This window comes from Balaenoptera borealis, assembly GCF_965194805.1.
Source record: "Balaenoptera borealis genome assembly, chromosome: 2".
Classification (NCBI taxonomy): domain Eukaryota; kingdom Metazoa; phylum Chordata; class Mammalia; order Artiodactyla; family Balaenopteridae; genus Balaenoptera; species Balaenoptera borealis.
This window is the reverse complement of record NC_138867.1, coordinates 127,533,855-127,541,440: the sequence shown is the minus strand read 5'-3', so window position 1 is coordinate 127,541,440 and position 7,586 is coordinate 127,533,855. Positions and strand designations below refer to the sequence as shown.

Sequence of the window (7,586 nt, the reverse complement as noted above, 5' to 3'; positions counted from 1 at the left end):
AACCACATTCTCGGGCTTCCCTGGTGGCGCAGTGGTTAAGAATCCACCTGCCAATGCAGGGGACACGGGTTCAAGCCCTGGTACGGGAAGATCCCACATGCCGCGGAGCAACAAACCCGTGTGCCACAACTACTGAGCCTTAGCTCAAGAGTCTGCAAGCCACAGCTATTGAAGCCTGCATGCCTAGAGCCTGTGCTCTAGAACAAGAGAAGCCACTGCAATGAGAAGCCTGTGCACCGCAACAAAGAGTAGCCAGCCCCCGCTCACCGCAACTAGAGAAAGCCTGTGCGCAGCAATGAAGACCCAACGCAGCCAAAAATAAATAAATAAAATTTATTAAAAAAAAAAAAAACCCTACATTATCTCTTTTTCCGAGATCTGTTGCCAGACCACATCTATCTTGGACATAAAAAAAAAAAAAAAAAAAAGAAAAGAAAAAGATTTGCCTACCTGCTGATGATTTTAGATTCAAAGCTTTTAAATGACCACCATTAATCAATACTACTCCCAAAAGAGACCAGGAAAAGCTCTCCAGACTAAGCTTCTTGAAAATAGAATTATAATCTCCCTAACTGTAAAAGGAATTTTACCCATACTTGATCTTGAGTGTGTGTGTATGTGTGTGTTGTGTTTAAGGATGTTTTCAAAGGGTCAGTGTTGCAGGCCTGCTTAAATCTGACAATTTTAATTCTTATTCTTTCTCCAAACCGTGCTGACCCTTCAAGCAGACTTGAAAACTTAAGCACTTTCTTATGTTTGCCTAATGTTCAAGAACCTGCCATCCCTTCTTTCCAAAAGACGGTGGAAGATGAAAACTTATTTGGACCTGTTTAATAGTGGGCTTCAGAGCCCCCAATGAAGGTGGCTTGTTACTTTGGTAACATTGTGTGCCTAGTGATTTGCCACACATAGTGTGTGATAAACTCTCACCTGTGGCTTTTGTGCAACCTGAAGTTGAAGATCCATGCATTGCAATGGCTAGCTAGTGTCAAGGTTGGCTCATCATGTCTACAAATGAACCTACAAATTTTGCCTCCTTAAACCTGTTCTTCCTCCTATAATTATCTCTTGATGAATGGAAACTCCCAAGCAGAATACCTGGGAGCCATCCTTGACTCATCTGTCAAGTCCATCTCCTCACTCTGCTCACTGGTTTTGCCTAAATTTGGCCTTTATCATCTCTCCTCTGTACTCTTGCAGTAGCCTCTGATATAGTCTCCTTACCTTGAGTGTAACTTCTCCAGTCCATTCTCTGCATCATTCTTCCTGAATGTGCCACCCCTTTCCCCACTTACTTTCAGGATAATGACCGAAGTCCATGATCTGTCCCCTGCTTACCAAGCTATCCAACCTCATCTCTTGGCTTCTATCCCCAGCCCCAATCTCCATCCCAACACCCTACACTCCAGATACACTTGCAGTTTCCAGAGCTCACTGTGCTGTCATGCCTTCACATACTTCTCTGTGCTAGAAATGCCTTCCACTTTCTCCTCCAATATGCCCACTTGTTCAGTTCAAACAGCTCTAGGAAGCTGTGGCACTTAGTGAGGAACTGGGGCCCACACTCTTCCAGAGCAACTCTGCTCACTGTTGTCCTTTGAAAACAACACATGGACAAATTCCAGTCAGACATTTTACATCATTCTTTTTTCTCTTTGAACTCCTATTTCCATTCCACTTTCCCCACAGGACTTAATCATACGTGCAATTCATTTTCATGGCTTACTGTCTTCTAATGATTGCCATGTTGTGTTTCTTTGAAACAAAAATATGCACTTAATTTCAATTTTAATTTTTAACTTCTTGTGACCATAAACCTTGAAGTGTTATTCTTCTGGTTAGAGTTGCCATTACAGTTATTACACCTAATTGATCAAAGCTACATAACTGCATTACAAATTTTGATAACAATTTGAATACAGAGAGTTAAATTTTATTTAATGAGATGGGATTCTGTAATACATGTTCATGTATAAATTGATAAATGTTAATTTATTTCTAGATTGAGACAGGAATCACCATCAATACTATCCCTATTTTTCATTTTAATTCATGTATAAGTTAAGAAGTCTTCACAAAATTATATGAAACTGGAAGAAGTTTTGTTATTGCAATGTCACTCAGTTCTTTGCATTCTTTCTAAGATATATGCCACTTAAGAGATCTTTTACTAAAAATCAGCAAACAACTCCATTAGAACTTCCTTCAGTGTTGTACCATGGCAACCTCTTTTCTCTAAGGCTGTTTCCCTGAAGGAGCTCCTAGAACAAGGAAGAGCAGTTTTACAACATGCCCACTGGTTGGAGGCCCATGAGAGTAGAAGCTTGTTGGGCAGGGCTACCCTCAAGGCCTCAGGCTCCTAAGCCCACTAGGCGGGGCCACTGATAGTTTTCTTCTAGCTCTCACTCCTTTCCCTCTCCAGGTTTGAATCTCTGGATCTGGTGCCTGAAACTCCCTTGAGCTGGGTATCAGGATTGTATTCTTCCTCCCACTCTTAGCAACCCCTCTTCCTGAGTTGACTGTCTCTGCAGGACAAAGATTCACCAGGTGTAAATAGCAAATCAACTCTGATCTAAAATGATGGTGCGGCTCTTAAAACCAACATCAACAAAGAGATAGCCTCTGGAAGCTGGCCTGCTACGTTCACCTCCTGGGTTCGAAATGATGTGCTTTTTAAAAGTCAAGTTTGCTGAAAGCTTTCAGTGTCAGCTTTCTGAGCCATTTACAGTCTGCTCTTACACAATGTAGGGAACTAGCACGCTCTACTCAATTCACTAAACCACTCTAGAAAATTGTGTGCTGCTGGCCCCATTTTGCCTCCGTTAGCATTTTAGTTCAGGGCATTAACTTTGCTTTTGTACCAGGGCCTACTTGGATCCGTGCCTGTTTCTGACCACATTCATTATCTCAGGTTTCACCAGGGCCCTCTCCTTGGCTCGCTCCCATTTCTAATAAAGATGGAGTCATAACATCAAAGCTGTGTACATTGGTAACTTCCTCCTGGGTTAACCTTTGCTCTGAAACAGAATCCTCCATGCTGCTGGAAGGTGGCTTGATGCCTTGGGAATAGCACGGAAGCTAGTGGAGACAGAAGACGGAAGACCAAAGTTACACGACTTCACTCTGTCACAAACAGTGACCCTGGTTAGCTCCTTCCTCACCCCGACACTCAGTTACTGCATCTAAGCAACTGGATACAGGTTTTGCCCTGTTCTCCTACCTAGGATCAAGGGAAAGGCAAAAGTTTTGCTATGTTTAGAACAGTGCCAAGCGTACAGTCGGCTGTTGAAGAATGTTAGCAGCCATTATTGGTATCCAAGAGGAAGATATTCCCCAGAATTTGAGGCCCAGTTCACAAGATCTTTCTCATGATCTCAGGGAACATGGATTATGTGGATTTTGATGGAGGAAGATGGAGATCCAACTGGTGGTCAGATCTAGAGAGTTAAAGCATTACCTCCTTAAGCCCATCATCCAAGTGGGAAAAGCAAGAATCAAATTGCTGAGGCCTGGGCTGGCGGGGAGAGTGGACGGATGGGCTGCTTTGCCAGCTCGGACGCACCCAGCTGGTTTCCACAGCTCTTCTTGGGGCGGGGGCGGGTGAGCCATGGTAGCTGCATGTCTGGGCAGCAGTTGCCTACCTGCCCATTGCAGGGGATGCCGGGGACACCTGGGAGAGCCAGTCCTGCCCCAGGGTGGCTGCCCAGAAGAGCCTGCACTCCCAGTCCTGAGCTGGGCGATCGGAAGTGCTCCCAGTGGAGCAAGGAAGAGAGGATGTGCCGGACACCATGGCCCACACCGTCCTCAGACAACTGGAGTCCATCCAGAGCAGAGACCCACCTGTACACAGGAGCTGGAAAAAGCAGTGTGAGTGGTCAGGGGCTCAGCGCTGGAGTCTCAGGGGGTCTGAGTATGGCTTCTGGCCCCACCACCTCCTGGCTGTGTGACTTCAGACAAATCCCTCAATCTCTCAGCTCTAAAGGAGGGGAATGATACCTGTCCCCTGGGGTTTTAATGAGAATTCAATAATATTTTGTAAAACACACCAGTATAAAGGTATCTCTCTGCAGATGTCTAGCCGATGGAGTTGGAGACCTTCCAGGCAAAGCTGAATCAAGGGGGACTTCCCTGGTGGCGCACTAGTTAAGAATCCACCTGCCAGTGCAGGGGACACGGGTTTGAGCCCTGGCCCGGGAAGATCCCACATGCCACAGAGCAACTAAGCCCGTGCGCCACAACTACGGAGTCTGTGCTCTAGAGCCCACGAGCCACAACTACTGAGCCCACGTGCCACAACTACTGAAGCCCGCGTGCCTAGAGCCCGTGGTCCGCAACAAGAGAAGCCACTGCAATGAGAAGCCCGCGCACCGCAACAAAGAGTAGCCCCCGCTCACCACTAGAGAAAGCCCGTGCGCAGCAACAAAGACCCAACACAGCCAAAAATAAACAAAGAAATAAATAAATTTATTTAAAAAAAAAAAAAAAAAGCTGAATCAAGGGCCTGAGGCTGGAAAGCGATGTCCTCCTGAGAGTTGAGGAGGCAACAGAGATTCAAGGGGCTGAGTGGGGGGGTTGGGGGGAGGAGGAGTGGAGGAAGGTGCCTCAACTGGGGGGGCCTTGGAGACCAGTTTACAGAGACAGACTTCTACTCTTTAGGCCACAGGGAGCTGTGAATGTGTCTGCAGGGAGTAGGTGTGCCTTCAAAACACGGGAAGGCAGACCGGTACTGTGTTTTCAAGTGCAAGTTTTGGCACATTTCCTTGCGGAGATGACACGGGCAATGAGGACAAGGCAAGACATCAGCCTACCTGGGACACATCCACAAGCAGGTATCAGCTTCACACTTCACCCCTGGGAGAGGTAAGAAGCCACTGGGTGACCAAGGTTCAGCTCTAGGAGACTCTGGGTCTGAGCTCCTGGAGGCCCAGGCCCTGTGTATAGACCAGGCGCTGGGTGGGCTCTCTGGATAAGGTGTAGAGTGAAGGACAACCAGGAGCCTCTGGCCCCGCCCTGTATTTTTGAAGGCGGGAGAACCGGCCAGAGTGGGAGCTTGATGTGTACAAGCCACACAGCAGGTGGTGGGTGAGCCGGGCCTACGAATTCAGGGGCTCCTCCCTTCCTCCACTCCAGCCTCCCCCTATAAAAAGGCACCTCCCCACCCCCCAGCTGGCAGCAGTTCTCAGAGCAGGAGAGGAGGGTGCCGCCCTGCCTGCCGTGGTCTCACGGTCTCCACCTCCTCTCTCCCTCTCTGGCTACGGTCAGGGACTTCTGATAAACCTTGCCAGGCAAACTTTGCCTCCTTGGAAAGCCTCCAGAATAATCACAAGGAAACAGCCCATGCCTGCATTCTGCATTCTCGAAAACCCTTCACCCTCCCTGTGCAGAGAGGCTTGGGGCCGCTCCTCACCCGCTTGCAGCCTGTCCTGGTAGCCTCCACACATGGGGAGGCTCCCCACACAGGGAGAAGTCCCTTCCCCTTCTCTCCACCGCCCTGGGTGGAGGCCACAGTCCACTGGAGAAGCCGGGGTAGGAGAGCAGAGACGCAGTGCCGTGAGTGAGCCTCAGGACTTGCCTCTCCGTGGTCCTCCTGCAGTGTCCTCCCAGTGCAGCAGCAACAGCCTAGTTCCCCTTTACAAATATCCTGCCAGGTCATGTCAGCCCTCCGATCAGAACCCTGCCTCAGTCTGGGTAAGGCCCAAAATCTACACAAGCCCTACCCTCGCCGGGCCCTCCATCACTTCCCTGACCTTATCTGTGTGGCTCTCCCTTAATCTCCCCTCCACCCTGACCCCCCACTGCCAGGCCTGCGCCCACCCATCTGGGGCATTTGCACGGTCCCCAGAGTCCTCCTTTCCACCTCTGCTGAAATGTCAGCTTCTCAGGGAGAAGGCCTTCCGGGACTATTCTCTTGGCAGATGCAGCCTGCCCTTCGTTCCTCACTCCTCTCCCTGTTTTATTTTTCTCCAGCTAACATACTGGCTACTTTACTTATCATTTTAAAGTGACAATCATCTCAGTCCCAGCTAGGATGATAGCAACCCGAGAGCAGATGTTCTGTTCCCTGCTGTATCCCTGGGATGCAGTGCTGTGCTCAGCACACAGCAGGCCCCCACAAATGCCTTTGAACGCTGAAGGGATGAATGAGGGGATGCGTAAATGAATTAAGAGAGCAATCAATATATGCTATTTTGCCCTCCGCGCCAGATGTGGACTTTTGTTAAGAGAGAAGGGGCCAAGCTGTGGGTCAGGATCTTGGCTGATAAAACCACCAGGTGCAATCACCTTCTCCCCCCACCTCATCCAAACACACTTCTTCTTTTAGAGAGAGCTTAATCCACCAATTGTCACTCTTGACTGAATTTTCTGCAGTTTTTTGTTTTTTGTTTTTACGTCTTTTTAATTTATTGGAGGGACCATAAAAGGCACAGATCTGAAGCATGCTGCTTGGTGAATTTTTACGTATATGTGCACCTGGGTAACCACCACACAATTCAAGATCTGAGCCGTTTCATCACAAGAGCCGTCCCCAAATGTCCCTGCCCTCCTGACAGTATCATACAGTATGGGTGCTTTTGCGTCCGGCATTGTATCTGTGAGGTTTCCCTGATGGTCCGGTGTCACAGGAGTTTGTTCTTTTTTATTGCTGTTTATAGTCCTCTTCACATCTTCCTGAGTGTGGGTTACATGATCTGGACCAGTTCTTTCATCGGCCTCACAAAGGACATGGGGAGCCGCCGCACACTCGCTCAGCCGTCTGGTCTCTGGCTTTCTGTGGGTACATAGGCTACAGAGAGACTCGGTTGCTCTGCTCCAGACTTGGGGACCTCATCAGAGCCTGTGGAAGGCAGAACAGCATCGTGGGCAAGGGCTCAGGCCTTGGAATCAGGCTTGGGTTCAAATTGCTCATTGTCATTTCTTGGCAATGTGACCTTGGGCAAGTCCCTAACCCTTTGTTTCTTTTCTTCATCTGTAAAATACAAACATAATTAAACTACTGGCTGTGTGTCATTGCTGTGAAGACTAAAGAAAATGACCCATGAGTGTGGTGCTCAGGGCATGGTAGACGCTTGATAAATGCTAGTTATTATTACAGCTTACACCACCAGACACTCTTCCAGAATTGTCTTTATCAGGAGCTTTGCTCCACAGGCCAAGCCATAGCTATTTCCTGGCCATCTCCCCTCACCCCTGCTGGGCTGCCTGCTCGGGCCTCAAGTTCCCCAACTTTCAAAGCACTTTTATAAATGGGCACAGGGGAGCAACTGGAAACCAGAAGAAACACGAGGAAGCACACATATACATTTACAAGCACCATAATGAAAGCTTTGTATCCTCAGTGGCTAAGATTCATTATCAGGTCTTTCCGGCCGCACTTTGAACTTGAGCTTCGCAAAGCGCTGAGTGAAGAGGTAGCTTAAGTGCAGGAGGCAGGCACCAATCTGAGATTCAATCTGCCCCCGACCCCTCCATGGAGATGCCTGAGCAGCTCACACCCACCCATGAGGGGCTGGCTCTTGCCTCCCAGCTAGGGAGCTGCGGTCCCCGCCAGCACGGCCACACACGAAGGAGGCCTGGGCACATTGTGG

General features: G+C 48.7%; 1 long non-coding RNA gene across 2 annotated transcripts; it reads left to right on the top strand.

The window, feature by feature from the left end:
* Nucleotides 1-4,867: 4,867 nt before the first annotated feature.
* Nucleotides 4,868-6,995, top strand: LOC309624594. Of its 2 annotated transcripts, none has more exons than XR_014242044.1 (2): nt 4,868-5,078; nt 6,654-6,995. It is a non-coding gene; the product is annotated as an uncharacterized lncRNA (long non-coding RNA). The 2 variants fall into 2 exon arrangements; XR_014242045.1 differs by lacking the exon at nt 4,868-5,078 and adding an exon at nt 5,085-5,550.
* Nucleotides 6,996-7,586: the final 591 nt, after the last annotated feature.